Source organism: Ambystoma mexicanum, chromosome 1p (assembly GCF_040938575.1).
Source record: "Ambystoma mexicanum isolate Mex_15411 chromosome 1p, UKY_AmexF1_1, whole genome shotgun sequence".
In the NCBI taxonomy this organism is placed as follows: Eukaryota; Metazoa; Chordata; class Amphibia; order Caudata; family Ambystomatidae; genus Ambystoma; species Ambystoma mexicanum.
Window position 1 is genome coordinate 582779747 of NC_090921.1, and position 21271 is coordinate 582801017.

The window sequence follows — 21271 nt, forward strand, 5'->3', positions numbered from 1 at the left end:
AGGGGGAGACTCTGGGGAAGAACTTTCAGCCCTGCTTCCAAAGACCCACCAATAGCTTTAAAGAAGGCATTCAGAGTGTTTTTGTTGCCTCGACGAGGCATCTGTTTCTTTGTTTTTTTCAATACGGCATGTGAATTTTTTGAGATCATTGTGGACCTAAACTTGCCGCTAGAGGCTGCCGGCGTTACTGCCACAATGGGATTTGCTGGAGAGGAACTCTCAGAGGTGGGCAATGTGTCAAGGGGAGCAGTGGCAGCAAACTGGAGAGGCACCTCAGGGACAGGCACCGAGACAATGTTATTTGTGGCAGGCTGAGTAAGAGGCACAGGGACAGGTGTCTCAGAGCTAGAAGAAGCGTCAAGAGCACAAATAACATTGTGAAAATGTGGCAAGGAAGCTGGAGCATTCGCACTTTTCACATGTGAAACACAAATCGCGGGGGGCACAGCTGTACCTGTCTGCCTGTCTAGAGTAGTGAAGCTACCACAGGTAATAATTGAGGCCTCACAGCTCTCCAATGGCCTTTCCGATGGTAAAGGTGGAGAGGGGTTCAACTGATCATGGCGACGACTCCAGTGTAGGAGTCCCTCCAGATGTATGCCTTGGGTTGTGATTTTTGTATTCATAATATCAAACATTTTATGCATTCCAAGAATAGAGGTGTTAATGGCCTGCAAAGCTAATTCAACACCAATGTTGGAGCCTATAGCAAGCGTATTGCGGGCAGGCACGACTGCACGAGGCGTAGGAAGAGCAAAGGAAGCAATTGCAGAGTCTATCGGTGTAGTGTAGGTATCTTGAGGAGAGTGGCTGGATTGGGCCACATCACAATGGGATTGTACAGACTGCAAAGTTTCATGGTGGCTAGCATATAGTGAAATACTAGTGCTATCTAGGATTATAGGAGAACCTGGAGTGATAGGCGAGAGGGTTTGATTAGAATGAGTACTAAATTTCCTCTTCACGTTCCGTACTTTCAATGAGGCAAGAATCGTTATGTCGGAAATGCCCCGAGTACGAGCAGGACTCGTCAGAACAATGGGTGAGCAGGGGGGCGCCACACATGGGACAGTTTGCTGACCCATAGTCGGAATGTGGGACCCCGCAGACCCTTGTGACAAGGAGGGGATAGTCCGGGGGGGACCAACCGACGGGCCTATGGTGGAAGTGGCAGAAGTGGGGCCGACTGGGGTTCTCGGAGACAGAATAAATGCTGGAAATTTCGTCTGGATTAGCCCAGTGCTAGAACAGCTAGGCTTGGGATGTAAAGCAAGATCTGGCATGTTTGATTTCAGTGAGTACGGCACAAAGGACATTCGTTGTCAGACAACACTTAAACTGACCTGGGAGAACTAGATAAGGACTGGGTAGGGTAACACCAGCACTAGGGAGCCAGGCCGCGACCACAGTAACGCGGTGAAGCGGTAAAGCGGAACTTAGTCGTGAACTTGCTCGTGCGCGCGCGCTGTGCGCGTAAGGCTGTCTTTAGTAGGAGGTGAGGGAGTGAAAAACACGCCTTTTCCTGGGCAGGGCTAGCAGGAGGTGTCAATCAACGAGGCTGGTGTAACCAGTAATGCAATCCGCTTCAATGCGAGAGGAAACACTGTGAAACAAAACAAACAAACAAACATATGTCAAGGGATTGCTGAAATGCTGAAAAGCTGAAAACTCCCTCTAGTGGGCTTAATGGTCCAAATCCTCTAGCCAAAGCAATCACCTGGCTAGGTGAGAGGCAGTCCAGTCCAAATGCAGAAGTGCAGAGAAGCAACAGCCACAAAGTCCTCACGAGCGGTAAAGCGGAACTTAGCCGTGAACTTGCTCGTGCGCGCGCGCTGTGCGCGTAAGGCTGTCTTTAGTAGGAGGTGAGGGAGTGAAAAACACGCCTTTTCCTGGGCAGGGCTAGCAGGAGGTGTCAATCACCGAGGCTGGTGTAACCAGTAATGCAATCCGCTTCAATGCGAGAGGAAACACTGGCTAGGCGAGAGGCAGTCCAGTCCAAATGCAAAAGTGCAGAGAAGCAACAGCCACAAAGTCCTCACGAGCGGTAAAGCGGAACTTAGCCGTGAACTTGCTCGTGCTCTTTTTTTTTATGTAGGTAAGGGCGCCCACAGAAGGAAGCCACCGTGACACCCAAGAAGGGTACCCGGTGCCTCCTCCCGGGAACGCCGGGAAGGGGAAAAAGCCAAGTGGCACAAAAAAACCCTGAGCGACCTGCGTTACTCTCCTAACGAATGAGCTGGTATGCTAGGAGAATGCGATCGGCTGAAGTCGGCTGAAGCTGAACTCTGTGGTAGATAGGAAGGTGCTCCGGAGGGTGGTAGTCAGTACGTAGTAAGGAATACCACAAGGGGAACCAAGTCCATAGGTGTAGCAAAAAGAGATAAGGCAGTCCAAATACAGGCCAGGATCCGGTACACGGGAGGTCACAGGGGAAGTATCCGAACAGTAGAATCAGCAATCCAATGTAAACAGGCCGAGGTCTGGTACACAAAGAGGCAGGCAGAAGGAAAACAGGAAGGGAAAAAATAAGGTAAAGAACGAGAAACAGAGAAGGGCCGGGAGAAGAAGGGTAGCGAGAGGGGAGGAAGGAAGAAGCAGAAGAAGGAGGGCAGAAGGCAAACAAGAGGACCGGGACCCGATAGAGATCGGAGAAACTGCAACAAGGGCGAGCGAGGGAACAGCAGGCAAAGGCAGATAGCACTAACGGAGGAAACTGGAAGCCTTGCAATGCGTACGCAACCAGGAAGCTGCTGTATTTAAACTCCGGGCCGCGTCAGTGCGCATACGCACGGGCAGTGCTGCAGGTGGGCGTGATGGGCTACCAGCGTGTGCGGCGGAATAATGTCTGCGCCGCCAGCGGTTCCACAGGCGCCAAGTGCCACGCGCCATGACAGTAACTCAATTGCATATGGGACCAGCTGTGCGCAATGATAAACTCTTCTTTTTTCTTCAAACTCAGGTGCCGGCCTACCTAGGCGTGACTATATTTTTTTGATTAAGGAAATCTAAAACCATGCACATTCTGTGCATTATATCATTGCCCATGTAAAAGTTATTTTGTGTCCCACTCATTATCCAAACATTATAGTGAATTGTTTTTTGTCCAATACCAATTTTCAGCATGCATCTACCTGCAATTCGGTTTTCAAAGCCTGGACTGTCCAAACCAGAGACATATTGGTTTTTAATTCTAAATTTTGGGATCTCCTCCCTCTCCATTATTTTTTGCAACAGTCTCTCATTAATGAAACTCCTTTTCTGTTCAAGTGCTAAAGTGGCTTTTGTTGTTTTAGAATAATCATTTATACCAGTGTGAACCCATGGTTGCTCATTTTGAGTGGTGATGTGTTTTTCTGAATCTGCTTTAGGAACAGTATTTTGTTTACATGTCTTCTCTTTTAAATAAAAACGGAATGTGTGCTCATCTATGGCAGTTTGCCATTTTTTCCTTGGGTCCAAGTATATTGTTACAGGTAGTTTTTCATTTTCACTCTGCATTTTGTCTTGACACATTAATATAACAGTGACGCTAGGGATGCAGCTATTCTGGAGATATACCTCCACTGCATCATTTGTTTTGGCAACGGTGTGACATTCATTTATATTGCTGTTTTGTGATTTTAGTTTCTTAGGTCTCAATGGTTTTTTGGTTAAGGACCACAGTACTCCATTCACACCATCTATTAGAGGAGACAATCTTTTCAGGCAATCTGTTCCCATCAGAAAAGGAATTTCACAAATGGATGTGACCAATACCTCCTGTTTCATTCTGTGTTTACCTATCTTTATGTCAACCTCAGTGACGCCTATAATAGGCACCTCCTCCCCATTAAAATTATGCACTGGACCTTGATTTTCCTTCACTGTGATCTGATTCTGTGGGGATCTCCCTTCATTGATACTCTTTACCAATTCTTTAGACATAATTGTGGCCTGTGCGCCAGTGTCAATCATTGCAAATGTATTGCATTTTTCTTCTACAGTGATGGGAGCATAATACCTGTCTTCAACTTCCTCTAACACACATGAGAAGTGTGAATTCTTACTGATTTCAGGGCTCACCTTTCTCAGGCCTTTTTCACTTTTGGCTAAGCACATTGGTAAATGGAATGATATTTTTCCCTCCTTTCTGGCCATTTCTGCGTGGGAGAATGTATTCATTTCTCCATGTTCAGAGGTTTTTTGGAGTGTGGCTACTGTTCGCCCATCCATCCAGGTATCATCAGAGGTCACACTACAATCCTCCAACTGAACATGCATAACAACATCATTTAGCAATTTGTCATTGTCTAATTCTGTGCATTTGTGATCATTTAGTGTGGTACCAGCCCTTTTAACCTCTTCAACAATATGTGGCTCAAAGAATTCTTCAGGTGATTGACATGTACCCTCCTTTTGAGTATTTCTTTTTACTGCCTGTGTTTGGTTATTGTTCTGATTGCCCAGGGAAGAAGTTATAGCATCACCACTTACTCCCTGTTCACTGGTATTCCCCATGCATGAGTCATTTTTCTTAAGTCTCTTTGTTCTTTTGGAATTTCAGGTTTTCCTGTTTCATTTGTACAGATCTCCAATGTTTGATTTAGCTCTAGGTTAAACCGTACCTCTCTTTTAGATGTATTTGCAATGTCTGTCACATGTTCATTTACTGGTACTTTCACTTTTAAATCATTAGGCATCTCAGAGTCATTATGCATAATTACACCAGAGCAATCTGTCTTTTTGGCACTGCAGGTATTATAAGTATATAGTCACTTTTCAGAAACCACCCGGTCATTGCTATGGCTTTCTGCCACCTCCTTTCATGACTGTTTTTGTGCTGTACAGAGCTTTCCTATTTGCTCAGCTAACATTTTCACTTGGGCCTCGAGACACTGGAATCTTTCCATCTCTCTAGAATACTCTCTCTGTGCCCTAGATTGATATTGGTTGTTTCCCCCTGATTGGATCTATTCTGGTACCTGATTTCTATTGGGGTTGTTCCTGAACTCTTGATTCATTTGTGGAGGGGATCGGGGTGCACCCATCCTTTGGTTGTAATCCCCTGGTGGGGAATCATTGTACTGACTTGGAGTTTAATTCATGTTCTGCCTCATGTCCTGTCTCTCATGTTGCGGGTATTGACCCCTATGTTGATTCCCATTATCAGCAAATCGATCCACATATCGGGGTCTATCTTGTTTACCATATATCATGTTATCGGCATCAAATCTGCTCTGTGTCCCCAATGTCTGGTAGGGGCCATAATTTATTTGATCCTGATTTTGTCTCTGGTTATTGTTCATACCTGACATATCAGACCGATAGCCTGCCCGGGGCCTATCTCCTAAGTACCTAGGGCTGATGTAGCTTTCCCTATTACTAGGATCATGTGATTGAAACATTGGGGCAGGAAGTGATGATCTTTGTTGATTACCCCTTTGTTCAGGTGTCAAATTATTTTTACCTGGACTTTGAGCAGACTCAAGGAACATTTTGGCTGACCTGATTTCCATCACTGTTGCTGAGGGTTCTTTAGATTTTGGTCTAGTATATTTCATTTTATCACTTTCTCTACCCTGACAATAGAGTACTTCATATAGTTTTGTGCTTTGGTGCACAATCCACTCAAGGGACTTGTCACGATCAAATTCATGGACCAGTTGTGATATAATGTCTTTCTGTAGCCCCTAGAAGTAGGCAGTTTTAAACTCATTAGAATTGGGGTCAAAAGATACATCAAAGCGAGAAAATGCTCTTTTTAAATCTTGTAAAAACTGGCGAGGGGATGTATTAGGCCCAGCAGTGATTGTGTAAGCAACTTTCTTTGCCTCCTCCAATGACTGGAAAGGAGAAAAATGACGCCTAATCTATTTTTCAAACTCTGCCCATGTCATATTCTGCTGCTCATTCAATCCCCTTATGATACTGGCCGTGGGAGCATCCAAAGTTAAATGAAAATACTGCCTGTACTGTTCCTTAGGTATCTGGAGGGCTTTAAAAATGTCATGAACCGCTTCTAAGTGATCCTCTATGCAGCATTCCCCTCCCTTTTTAAATGGTTTGATCAGTGCTTTGATGGATTTCATTATCTTTATGGGGCTACTTGTTGCAATGCATGGAATTGCACTACTTGGTGACTCAACCCTGGTTCCAGGTGTATGGGATTGGTGGCAGCCCCCACTGGGAGTATCAAATCCCCCAAGGGCTCTGCAACCAAGTTCAGTCACCGGCCCAGTCACTGGGGCACTAGCTCTTTGGGTAGAAATAGAATTCACCTCAACTCCATTGAATGTGGTGCCCTGCCGTCTATCCTGGGACCTGGGAATGCACATCTGTTGTTCCAAATCCTTACACTTCTTAAGGTGACTGTCTGCCTCGATTTGCAAGTAATTGTTTTCATCACTCATTTTATTAATTACCTCCTGCATGTCGCACATTTGCATTTGGCATTCATTGAATTCTTTGTTTCTCTTGTCTCTTTCTTGAAGCATTTTAACCATTTCCTGTTCTGCATTTTGGAGATCACTTTCTTTTTCAAAATGTTCTTTTTGTAAGACCTGCATTTGTGAAACCATCTCATCTTTATCTTGTCTAACGTGGTCCACTAATGCTTTTAAGTGTACCAATTCTTGTTCACTGTCCTCAAATTGTTTCTTGCTTTTGGACAATTGGATATCAAAATCTCTGCATTTTAACTGCATGTCTTTTTGACATCCTTCTAATTCTGCTCTTAACATTTCCTCCTTTTTACTTGCCCCATCTAGGTCAGCTTTTAACCTGTTAATCAGTTTAGCATCATTTTCTTGCATTCGCAGGGACCTATTAAAAATAAACCAGATCTTGCTGCATAGCCGTATCAGACAATCTTTCTCTGCATGTTTATCAGCTGCATTTAATAACCTCAGGAGGCAGACCTGAATTATGCTGCCTTCTGCAGAAATATTGTCTAATTTTTCTTTCTGCATTTCACCATGAATGCGGTCATGCCATTCTGTGGCACTGTTCGATGACCACGTCCCATGTGCATATAACTTTGGCTCTAAATATTGCACTAGCTCTGGGAATGTGGCTTCCATTTGAGACATTCTGAAATTTGTTTTTAGTGACACATTGCTATTATGAAATGGGTTCCCTTTAATGTACAGATGGCAGTGTGAGACACACTTGCCATGCCCAGTAGGTGCTCTAATGATCACTTTCCCGGCCTGCAACGCACCATAAATATGTCGGCTATTTTGTGTAGATTTGGGGCCTGGCGGTATCTTCTTACCGCCAAAAATAAAGGTAATTTAGCAATGGCTACTCCTTGCATTTAGATTGGGTTTGGCTTCATAGTGGTATAGTGGCTATGCCTTATTTCAGTACACAAATACATTTTGTTGGTATGCATTTTGTTGGTGGTATTTTGGTGAGCATAATTTTCTGTTCTATTTGTGGCCCCAATATACAAACCCCTTTCTTTTTGCTTAGACTCTTCGTGTGATCACTAGAGGCCTCGGACCTGCATTCACGGATACCACAATTTTCACAAATAGCATTCACAAGCCCCTGTGGTATTATCACTAATTTATTTACATTAGTGAGATTATGTTTCCAGAGGCCTCTCTCTGCTGATTCATGTACGCTCAGCAGGAACTATTGTATTATATTCCACTCAGAAGCCACACACACACATATACTGAGTGGAATCACGCACACAGCTATTTATAATTGCTAATGACATTGCTTCATCTGTATAGAAAACTTGGCACAGGTATTATTTAAACATCATTCCCTTCCCTGTTGGATATTATTTAGATGCACCAAAGAAAAAATGGAAGCAAAAACACCCTTACACAGGCTGTGTGTTATAATAGTTTCATTTCAAAATAATACATTACCATTCTTGTGAAACAGTTCTTTCTGAAATAAACAGAAGAGAAACAAATGCAATAATACAACGAATTTCACTTTACATTTGCAACAATAAAAACGAAAGTTACATCAATATGACAGCATTTGAATTGCAACATTATAACGTGGCAGTTAAACACAGTGATTACCTATAGCTATCTATCCTGCCTGAAAAAAAAAAACTTCATCCACGCGGCATTTCCTCAATTTTACATGATAATTACCAATTACCTGTAGCTCTCTGGCACACGAAATCCCTTGGCTTGCTGCCTCCGAGAAGTGACCCAGGGCTGCCCTCGTAAGATTGCAATTTGAAGGGCACGGCAGAAACATACAGTTTTCCAGAGTGTGCCAAGTGAGACCAAAATATCCAGTCTCTGAAGGGCAGCAGTCCGGCTCCTCTCAGCAGCCCAGCAAATGCGACCTCCCTGCAGCTCTGCAAAATGTCTTCCCTGCAGCTCCGTAAAATGTCTTCTCCTTTCAATTCTGTCAGAGCTACTCCAAAAAACCTCTGTTACATCCCCTTGGCTTACGTAGCCTGTCTTCAGATATACTTCCCTCCAATCATTTTAACAAAAAATGTATTAGGTTGCCACCTCTGTTTCATAAACAATGGAATCTTCATCCTGTAATAACTGTTTCTTTTTCTGTTTCCTGCTGCTTTTCCGTTCTTCACATCTCAGCACAACCAGAAAAAAATCAGCGAATTTCACGTTTAAACTGAATCTCAGAACAAGTCTTTCAGAGCCTCTTTTATCTACATGGAGAGCACATTATAATGTTATTCAGTTCGAATTAGTGTTAGTATTTGTTAATTGAGTTAGTCAATTAGATAGCTAATGTGGTCTCCTGTGAATGAAGCATTTCAAGTGAGAAAAGAAAAAGAAATTCTGGTGTTTTTAAATTTTCAACCTGTCTTCATTTGCATATCCATATGTTAATCTGGCAGCATATGTTGGCTATATGTGTACCATATTACAGCAATAATGTGATCATATGCAGTGGCGCTGTACTCCAAAACACACTAAATTATACTACAGCCCACTGGCCAATAACACAGCCACAGCAGGAACTAGCACATATGGGTGGAGGGGTGCACAGCAGCAAAAAAGTGAAAGCCAGCATTCGTACTGCCGAGTTCTGGGCCACCTGAAGGTGCTGGAGTTGATATTTCGGTATGCCTGACAAAAGGGCACTGCAGAAGTCCAGTTTAGTGTTTGTAAGGATTCCAACAACAATGGGGCAAACCTTCTCAGAAATGAGAGGAAGAAAAGGTTTAAGAAGTTTCAATTGAAAGTAGAAAGACTTGATAGTTTGATTAACTTTTAGATTGCAACTTAGACTGGACTGCCAAATAAAGCCTACATTTTTTACTGACTCAGTGTATTTGGTTGCTATTCCAAACAGGGTTTGACAAGGGACAATAGGTAACACATTAGTCAATTTCTTGCGGCCAAAAACAATTATCTCTGTTTTTGAGGGGTTTAATTGGAGTTTATTTTCCAGCATGCAATGCTGGATTGTTTCTGGGCTCCACTGCCTCCAAGGGTTGCTTTAACCGAACATAGATTTGTGTATAATCTGCATATGAGTGATACCGCAGATCAAATAGGGGAAAGATGTTAAGCACTCTGCAAGTGGCACTCTGCAAGTGAACGGCAGTGCTCCTGAGAGATAGGGACCTGCCTTCACCTGTTGAGATTGATCGGTCAAAAATGAAGGGAACCATTTAATGGCTTCTTCAGATACATGTGGCAGTGATGAAAATCTGGATTGAAGTATGCAAAAGTCAACTGTGTCAAAGGCTACCGACAAGTCAAGCATGACAAGCATGCTCATATCACCATTGCCTCGAGCAGGTCATCCCATACGGCCAATAGGGCTGTCTTGGCTCCATGCCCTGGCCTAAATCCTGACTGGTAAGAGTCCAGAATGTTGTTTTCATCCAAGAAACCTGCAACTCTGCAGTCACAATTTTCTCCAGGATTTTAGCGGGCCAGAGAAGACCCGCAATAGGACAATAATTCAATAGCATTTGATGGTTCATTTGTGACTTTTTTAACAGTGGGGTAAGATATGATTTCTTCAGGTCCACAGGAACATTGCTTTGAATGAATGAGGTATTCACCAATGTCTGTATCGGCTTGCTGAGAGCATGCACATGTTGTTTGGCCAAATAGGTCATAATAGAGTCATAGATGTGATTAGTGGGTTTGAGGTTAGTAATCAATTTCTCAATACTTTCTTCTGTCACCAAAGAAAAGGTGAACTTGGGTACAGTCACTTTATTATCTATCACAAGATCAGAGACGGCCTCTATGTGAAGGATCACACCCTGAACTTCAATGTTAAGTTTAATCTGGTAAATTGTATCTTTTGAGATTGCGGTAAACTGACATTTATGCAGATGGGATTAGAGAAGTTTCTGATGGCCATGAACAAGGCAGTTGGTCTATTGTCTGCTAGGTTAATCTGTTTCTGAAGGCATACAGATTTAGTCAATAAAATATCTTCCTTGTAAGTCTTTAATGGGAGCGTAACCCTGATGTGATGAGCGTCAGTTCTGGTCCTGAGACATTTTTTCTCACTTTTCTGATATAGGCTCTTGAGAATCTTCAATTATTCTCTGTACCATTGGTTAATTATTTTTTAATGTTGTTTTAACCTTTTTTAAAGGAGCAATGGTGTCACAATTAAATTATAACTGTCACATCAAGTTTGTATATAAAGCTGCACAAGTTGTTTTCATTTGTGCTGCTGGTAAATTGCGCAAAAGCTTATTGTCCGAGAAGTGATCAAGGTCTTTTTTTCGGCAGCGTAGTTCTAAATTTTCATTTTCCATCATTCTACTTGAGGTGTGATTGGTTGGTGGCCATAGTGAAACGTACCATGTAATGGTCTGACAGCTAACTAGCTCAGTGTCAAGGTGTTGTAAGCTTGGGTCTCTGGACAATATAGGGTCTAGACAGTGTCCAATTCTGTGTGTTGATAATTTAGAAAGAATAAAAAGATTATGTGATTGAAGGATATCTTTCAAATGTCTGTAATCAACATCATCAGACTCGTTGCACCAAATGTTTAAATCTCCTTAAACGATTAGCTTTGAATTGCAAAGTGCTTCTGTCCCCAAATACGCATCCATAGTGTCTAATAAGGGACTGGCTGATCCTAGGGATCTGTAACATTAGAGTCATTGGGAGAGAACAGAGATGTGCGGGTCAGTACCTGGGATATAGTATGACAATTCTGAACTTCCTCCCACTCAAGAAATTACACTTTTATTTTTTTACATGGAGCTTATATTCAGGCCCTCAATACACATTCACAGAAATCACGCACTCATAGAGCTTCTTTCAATGATTAAGGCTGCATTCATCCAAACACTTACCCAGACTCACACATTCATGCACACATTCACAGCATTCACACAAGCAGTCATGTACCCATTCAGCCTCTCTCTCATTCATGCACACAACACTCCGTAGAACACTTAATTAACACAATTATTCTGTTACTCACACACGCGCATTATAAAAACACAATACCTCTCTCACACCCACACATACACATACAAACAAACACAACATTTTACTTAATGGAGCGGCCCATGGCAGTGATCTTCTCTTGGGCTTCCTCCCTCTTCCTCCAACGTCATTACTCTGGGGAAAGATGGTTAGTGTCAGGAGAGCCCTTTAACTCCTCCTCCTTCCTATTCCTGTAACAGGCAGGGAGCGGGATCATTATTCTGAACCCGCACCCAGCCTGAGACAGACAAGCAGGTGGATGGCTGAAGAGCCCTTCAGGATGTCACCCCATTCTCTGGATTCGCTGGTGCCTCTAGGGCATCTTGAAGGGAGTGATGTCACCGAGGTCTCCCTAATGTTGTTGACACAAAGCTTTACATGAGAGATGGCATGGGTGTTTTATTTGACAGCCTTCATCCACGTAAAGTGATGTATAGGGCAGAAGCGACACCACCAGTCTTTGCTTTTGCAAAGAATTAAAATATTTTAAGATTCTTTGCGAAATGCAAATACTACGCTTGCAGTGTTATAGAACAAGTTCAAATTACTCACTCCATAACCAAAGTGCATTTTTGTATTGCTTCTCAGGGTTTCTTCATGGGTACCTGAAAGGTCCCAAAATTTAAGGGGGAGGGGAGCCGCTTATGCCCCCCCCCTATTGGAAAGTCCCTACTGGATTAATTATAAAAGTTTAGTTTTGGTTTTGAATCAAATTCAGTACATAAACATGAGGCTTAGGGTGGAAGCCTTCAAGTGAAAACATTATTTCCCAACTAATCATATTTACTAAATTCATTTTTCTGACAATTATTTTCTAACTAAAGAAATTTTGTGAGCCAATTTTAACCAGTTGAGGTAATACAACCCCACACGTTTCCTTCCCCCTTATCTACCTCAGTTGGAAATTGGTGCTTACTGTCTTGATATTTGATGGAAGTTAAGTGGGAGGATGAAAAACCATGTCACCCTGGAGTAAGTCACCGGAATCAACAAACCACACTTGGGAGTGGTGGATAGATACATAACCTGTCCACCCTTAAGGAACAAACCCACACTGACAAAATAAACAGAGGTACTGTGAAGCATTGCACTACACAACTTGTTTGAGAGAACAAATCCACACTAACAAACCTCACTCTGTTTTCACAAAATTGTGTGTAAAGTCAATCCATTCCAAGGAACAGGCCCCTACTTGTCATCCAACCTCCAATGCCATGGAAGGGTCAAACAGCCACTAGCCTGGGGGAACAGCCATGCAATAAAACAACAAATTGCATATTAGTGTGGTGTGAGGTTATACAACATATCACCCATAGGTATGTGTTGCACTCTAACAATCATGTTTAATTTGCGGTGCAACATCTCAAATGGAACAATCCAGGGGATCTGACAAAAACACGTATAAATCACACTTAGGTGTCATGAAAGGTTTTGAAACAAGAGCACCCCAATGAAAAAGGCACACTCTAATCATTCTCAAGAAGGGGTCTTGGTCTGTCATAACATCTGACCACCCTGGTGTTAATCTGCATTTTTTTATGGTTAGCATAAGATAATCCATTAATTCATTAATGTAAAATCTGTTTAGCAATATAGCTTGCTGTGAGCTATCATGGATCAACATTTGCTGAGAGCCATGCAGAAAGATATACTTGTTATGTTGTATAATGCAAATTCTAGTTTTCTAAGCGCTAAATGTGGTCTGTTTTTGTCCATTATTAATCAGGTTTTGCTGAGTGTGCAAGGAAATGTGCTTATGATAAATGCTGAATGCAGCTGAACACAGTGAATAAATGTTATTATAACAGCGTGTCTATTGGCAGCCAGTCAGCTATTCTCGAGCAGAGAATACAGCCTTGACTGTGGGAGGAAGAGATAGCATGACTGATGTTTTCGTTTCAGCAGAGTTAGGATGTCTTGTATGTAAGACAAGAATGCTCACAATATGCCTTGTTTTCTTAGAATATGCTCCAATACAGTACTTGCCTATGATGAAATGTATGCACGTAACCAGAAGGATTGTTTTCCATGAAATGATTCTACGCATGTCATGCCACTTTGTATAAACAGTGGATTTCTTTTTGGTGCTGGAGTGGAGAGCTATCATTGCTAGATGGGGGCTCATTGCTAGTGCTGTTCTGAGTGCTAATGCTAGTGTGACAGCTGAGTACTGGGGGCTTTGCTTGTTAGTGAACAGCTGACTTCCCCTGCCATGCATAGTACACTGTTTTCCGTTTAAATATCTCTCTCCGTGGGCCTCATTATAAGTATTGCAGAATGGGTTAACGGGTGCCGCTAATGGGGGCGGACTCGTTAACACCATTCCGCAATATTATGAGGTCCCCTCGCGGGACCCGATGTGGATGCCTGGTCTGACCAGACGTCCATAGCGGGTCCTGCGAGGGGACGAGGGAGTTAGCCCCGCACCCATTCCCATTGAGCCATATGTGGTTCAAATGGGAATGGGGAAGGTCCGGGCCCGGGTTCCCAGTAGGAGGAATTACTGGGCCCTCCAAACTCGGAATGGCCCGGTAATTCCATATTCAGGGGACCCGGACCCGGTTTTGGAGGCAGCCATGGCGCCAATAGCGCCATGGCTACCTCCAAAGTCATAATGAGGCCCCATGTCTCTTGTGATTTTATTTTGTTTCCATAGTATATATTTTGGGATTTACAATGGGGGAAAGATGCACATGGATAAACCACATGTGAGGAAATGTATAAAAGCAGATGTCCCTGTAGGACCTGACCTACTATCCAATCACTCCCAGGTAGATGTACGATGTCACAAATGTCGACAAGCTTGCAGGAATTGACCCACTCTGACAAGTCACTCACACGTGTCATTGAAGATTGCTAAACCCTCCCACCTAAGGGAATAGGCTCATACTGATAATTCATGTCCAAGTGTCATGAAAGGTGGCAAATCTCAACACCTGAGGGGACAGGTCCAAATTGCCCAATGACACTGAGGTGTGACAGAGGTTGCAAACCCCTACCTGGCTCAGGGAAGTTAACCACACTGACAGCACTCAGCAATAGCCGAAGGTTACAATACATGGCCACCCTGAGGGAGCAAACCACACTTAGTTCTCGCAGTAGGAGGTAAGCTTTGACCATGGAATCACCCAGGAAACATGGAAGGTTTCAACACCCCATCAATCTGAGGTAACAAATCACACTCAGGCAGTAGAAGAAGGCAGACCCTTACCACTCTGAAGGAGCATTTCAAAGCCTGATCACCCAGGATGGGGAGCACAAAACTAAAATATCAAAGTCAAGTGTCAAACAATGTTTTACACCAATCACAGTAAGGAGAGTGATGCTGACACTGATGAATTGCAGTAAGGTGTTGGAGAAATATAAATATGCATGGATGAATCCCACTCCTGGCACCTATATCCAGAGTCAATTCCACAGTGCACAGAATATTATCTTTGCCACCAGGACAGTGGTCATTATCCTGCTGTGAATAAATGGTGAATGCTGTGCTTTACAAATATGCCCTAGCACAATGTATTCCATTTTTTCCAAAGGCCTGCATGCTTACACAAAGGAGATAGTCTTAAAAGTAACCCAAACGGGAGCCTACTTACCAATTCTGTATACAGTGATCAGGGTTGGACTGGTGCATAAAATTGTCTCGGGCACCAAGGAAAAAGTGTGCCACAGCTGCAAATGGCAATGCATTCCTTTTGTGACACTGTTTGAATAGTACTCATGGGGGACTTTTTTGATAAAATGAGATGCAAATTGTGCATTTTAAAGAATATTTATTCAGCAACAGTGCTCAAAACTATTTGCCGCATGGTGAAGTAACTCATCAAACTGGCCCACATTGGCCAAAAAAGTGTCCCACTTTGACCAAAAAAACTGGTCCACACCAGCATTTTGCATTTTTGCTAGGCCCATGGGAATATTGCCCTCTAGGCCAGCCCGAGCCTGGCAGTGATGAGCTCTGAAGTTAAACAGACGTTAGAGGTTGGAATGTTATGTTATTTGGTTTTATAGCCCTTGACACCTGCAAAAAATGGGCTGTATTTAGTTTGCAAGCAGAAGGAGCAATGCAAGATTGTTTTGCTTTTGTGTTGGTGCTGCATAAAGATTGAAAGAACTCAGACTCTGAATGTTTGCAGGTTGGGGTGTTCGTATTCAGAATGGATCCCCAGGTTTGGTATCCTACTCGGTTTGCTGCAAGCTAGGTCTGCCATGTGAGTAAGGACGGGTCAAGGATTGCTGGAGGGCTGCACACGACAAGCTGGTGCAGTGGTGAAGAGTTAGGCTGATGATAGGGTGAGTGGGGGAGGGGCACTAGCTGTTGTCACCTGAACCGTTTGAGTTGCAAGTCGATGTGTGTAGTGTAAGGTGGAAAGAATAATGATTAGTGAAAGGTGCAAGCAACCCCCGAAGATGCAAATAGCAAGGCATAACAAGAATTAGTGATCCATGATAAGACCTAAGAAGGCAAATCAAAATGGTCTCCTCCCTACACACCTGCTACTGGCCTATGCAGCCAGCTCCCATTATACCTTCTCACTTTGCCAATGTAAACCCCTGTTTCTCTTTCTCACTCTTTCAGATAAATACATTGTACACCATGCAACAAGGATTGAGAAAATTACTGATAAAGGGAGCGGGTTAAAAGGGGACTCATTAGCCTAAATAAAGTAGTAAGGGTAACATGGGATTTCTCAACCTACAAAGCATCAACGGGAAAACGTTTTCATTTCTTCAACTGTTGAGCCCTTACCCCACATATTCCGGTTGTATACTAATTGTCCTTTTTACGATTGATCTCGGGAGAATTGACCTAATTTAGAAGGTCAATTAGGACATGTATGCGGGGGGAAACCCTGTGCAATCCCCCACCCAATCAAAAAAAACATGCAACCCCCGAGCCAATTCCTTTATATTATTTATTATCTAAAACCAACCCAATACATATATAAAATAACTAAAATCATATAAAGGTCAATTGTGCAGAAGGTCAATTAGGACCACTATAATTAGGTAAATTGTGCAAAAGGTCAATTGTAAAAGGTCAATTTGGGTAATACCCATATTCCAGGACTGGAATTTCGCTAAATATCTATACTGGTCCTAGAATATGTTGCGAGGACTGTTTAGTGGGAGAAAACAAATATAGTTCACCCAAATTATTCATTCTAGAGCAATGTTGTCACATGAAACTGGGCTGAGGGTTATAAAAGGCATGAACTTTCTGGTTTAGAGAAAGCGCTGCAATAGATATGAAAACACAATATGCTCATTTCGCCGTCCTTAGTATGTTGCTTGGCAGGCTAAATGTTTCTCAAAGCTTATAGCTGCCAAGTGGCACTATGTCATGAAAAACAACTAGGCCGGATCTGTTTTTCCCATTGCATGCTTGGACTTGTAGTGTTGTGTGTCACGCATGACATGAGCCCATGTGGCAATCATGAAACCTCACTCTAACTTGCTCAGGTGCTGTGCCCAGTGGTGCCTCCTAGGAATGATGGATGTCCCCCAACCTTTTTCTACAATGTTTATAACCAGGTAGATAAATTAGACGAAACAGCAGAGTCCTTGAAAATGCTGCATAACCTGTTATGCAAGACTAATTGTAAACTGGGACATGCAATATCAATGGTTTGAGGATTTTAATAGTGTTTAGGAAGCTTTTAGAGAAAGCCACACCTTAGCTTCTATCTCTATAACATAGAGATAGCAGATGGTAGTCTTTTGTCGATGTTGACTTAGAAAAAGGCTCTCATCTGTGATGTATGTGATTTGTATACAAATTGTCAATGTTTGTCGGATTCAAAAAGACAAAACCATTTTTCGAATAAATTTGAAAACAATGTAATTCACATAGTTTTCTCTGAAGCCATCGACAGGCGCTATCATCAGAGAAAAAATTGGTTTAACATAGAATAGGTTTACTTTGAAATGTTGGACATTATTGATTACTAATTTGGATATAGGTACATGATTGTTTGGTAGGGCTAACATGGTTACACTTATTTCAACGACATGGATTCAGGGTACAAGCTTTTATTTGGAGAGAAAAATATCTTGATGTATAAAAGCGTCACACAAAGGTATGTTTATGCAATTGAAAGAAAAGATGAATTAACAACTTAATTTTAATTGGCATTAGTAGTCCACCTAATGCAGAATCCTTTTACTTCTGTGCATTGTTTTTTGCAAAAAATACTTTTGTTCTTTAATTTGGCATTGTTTTCTTGAAAATGAAGGGGAGAAACAACCTACTTTCTCTTCTACTTTAAGGAGTAGAAAACTTTATTTAGGATTTTCTTTTTGTGTAAAGATTGGTTTTCACCAGGCAAGATGTTTATCAATACCTGAAAATCTGTGAGTCATGTACCATGCTCATAAACCCAGATATAATTTGATCCTGTTAAAATACACAAAATTAACTATTGGTTGTCTTTCAAAGTTCCATGACTGGGATGGACATCAACAGACCCTCCAGTTAAGGTCTTCCTTTAATTCTGCTCCCCTCACAGGCAATCTGGTTGTGTCTTGGGAAATGCTTCTTCATTTAGCCCCATTTGCACAAAAAGAATCCTTCTTAAGGACTACTTACATAACATAAGCTCCTTACGTTTGGAGCCCAAATCCCCAACCCCTCTTCCTATGTGTCTGGCTTCATATACCCAAAATAATCTACCCATGAAGCATTAATTGATGTAGAAATTTTGGATTGGACAAAGCCTGTGACAGGTTCCTTTCAATTACAGCCACTAGAATACTCCTCTTTGCGTCAACTGGACAACTGCATTTTACCATGTCATATGGGCATGTAATTAGCTGTGTATTGGCCCTCTTCTTAGGAATTATGATCAAATCAGAATAAAATATTATTTTGCATATCATTTCTTGTAGTGACCTTTGCCATTAATAAGACCCATATATTCAGAACCACAAGAAATTCAGAATACAGAGACAACCTTCATGTACCTGTAACTGCAGGCATACCAGAGGTATTAGAATGTGCAAATCTATTAATAATTCATATATTTTAATATATCCTTCCTAAATGGATGTGATTGGGCTGGTCAGCTGAATTATAATATATTTTCAGTTTGCAAGTTGAACCAAGGGGTCAAGAATAATAGCTGATAATCTATTCTATTATTTGTCACTTTAAATGCATTTCTTAGCCAGCACATTTTACTGTACAATTCAGTTTGAATTAGGTGTGTTGCTAGGATCCTAGCACTAACAAGTACATCAACTTTCTATAAAACAAAATACCCTTTTAAATAGGCTCTTTAATGGACAGATACACATTTTAGAAAAGGCTTTATTTTTCTGCCAGGTAACGGTTCAGAGGCTGTTCAACGCCTCCACCATTGATGTTGGTATAATTGGTTCACCACACTTCTGAACTTTTCTACCATGTTTCCTCTTAAAATTAAAGTCTGTCAAATTGATCTGATTTTACTAGATAGTTCAAATTTTGTTTTATTTTTATGGTATCTTTTATATTGTTCTCCGAACAGGTTATGTAGACAGACATGATAACACTCTCACCAATTGTTAAAAATCAATGACCCTGTAGGTCGCTGTTCTGATTCGCTTATCGATTGATGTGCTTTACAGTCTGAAGTAAACTGCACTGAGAACAGGCGCGTATGGCTGGCTGGTGTTGGGGGAGGCAAGAGTTGGTGTGCTGCTGCACACTTGGACCTTCTGTGCTCTCTTTGCACCTGTCGCCTCACCCTAGCATGGTGCAGTTTGTTGTGGTGCATTGCGGTGCAAATATTCCAGATACTGTGCATCCTAGGGCCTTGAACAGGCAACCGTCTCATATGTGAAGGTGCTGTAATCTAGGGCAAGGGGTGGTGGTCCAAATGTTATGTAGTCAGTAATGTCCGGAGGGTCTTAACAGGTGACTATGCAAAATATGGTGCAGAGTGGTGCAACAGTGTGGAATTGTATAAGGAACAACACTTCGGCAAGCCCCAAATCCACAAATACATGTTGACTTATGCTGACATCCGGGGAACATGGTGGGGTGTTGAAATGTCATGTAGCCAGTATTGTCCAGAGGGTCCAACAAGGCAACTGGGCAAAGATTGGTGGAGATTTGGGAAACAGTGTGGGATTGTATAAGGAATAACACTTCGCCAAGCCACAACCCCACAAAGAAATGTAGTTTTGCTGAAATCCGAGTAATGTAGCCAGTGTTGTCCAGACAGGAGAGTCCTAAGTGGTAACTATGCAAAATGAAGTGCAGATTGATGAAACGGTGTGGAATTGTATAAGGAAAAATGCTTTGCCAAGCCACACAGAAACCCACAAATGTTCACTTTTATAAATATAGATAGATAAAGAAAATGCATTTGTCCTGGGTGCACACAACTGTGTCTATTCATCTCCTTTAATTACTTAGCTACTCATTAATAATTTGTTCTGTTTTACAGAAAGCTGACACCTGCATTCCTCATCTCAAGAGAACTGAGCCAAGCATAAACACATGTTTTATGTTTAACCGGAGATCAAACTAAGTTGAACATGTTAAGGTTACATGTAAAAAGAAAACAAATGTATAATGGTGATGACAATTTAATAAAGTGTAGGTCTATCAACAAATTTAACTCAAATAGATTACTTCCAAAACACATTCTGTATATGATCTCATTGCAGACCACTACAATGTAATTTGCATAAATCTGCATCTTCTTCATGCAATATGGCTTCATAAACGCAAATCTCATTTGCATTAGCAAATTGTTTGTAAGACAACACTTATTGATGTTATGTTTAACATAAGTTTACATTATGTTTAAATGTAAAGTAATTCAAAATGCAAATTTTTTCATGAAAAGGGTTACGTTTAGTAAAATTGTTTATATGTACCACCTCAGTTGAGACCTTGTGTTTGTGACATACTCTAGCTACAACTTTGAATAATCAGGGGGTGACCTTCCAGGGATGTTAGAAGGTGGTACTATCACATGTTTGGCTTGTTAACTGAAGTGGTGTATTATAATATTAACTCTTAAGATCTTAGTCAGTCAAGTGGGCCCGTTTTTTGTCAATATCTTGTAGTCTGTGATTTGCAGGGTCAGTGGTCTCTGGTTTGAGAACTGTGTGCTGTCTCTTCTTTCTTTCAGGCCTCCAAAATTTACGCATTTGTGATTTGTGATTTATTTGCACATTTTCACAAGCACTCTTAAAGCAACCCGTTTCCTAAACAAATATTAGCTTGGGCATTACTACAGACTGCAACTGAAAATTATCCAAAGTTTTGGATACCTCGATCCCCTGCACATCTTAGTGTTGAGAAAATCAGCCATAATTTTGTAAGAAGTATACAATTTCATGAATAGAAATGACATTAAATAATTAATTATTGTTTCTGAATTGAAACAATAATTCAATTCATCAACAATCCAGACAATACAATTTTCTTTATGTTTGGTGTCATCAGCACAACACATTTCGGGATTCAGGTTACCTTCATCAGGTGGAATTCAGTGTATCCCTTGTCTTTTGTTGTCAGATGCATCACCATCATTCTATCAACAGTGACTGCCTTCTGCTTAGCTAGTTCCACAACCTCATATGGGTACCTTCTTGACTTGATTTTTTTTTGGTCTGTGTATTCCCTTTTCCCTTTCAAGAAATTATGCATTGGTAATTGTTTTCTTGATGCGTAGTAATTGACTACATTGAAGGATTTGCTTCATCTGTTTGGGGTGTAAGCTTGCATAATGTAAAACATTGTAAACATCTGTGGGCTTATGATATATGTTGGTTTCCAAACCAGTCTCTGTTATTTTTAACTGTACATCTAGAAAGTGTAAATAGGGCTCTCCTATCTCCCTGGTGAATTTGATACAAGGATGAACCTCGTTGAG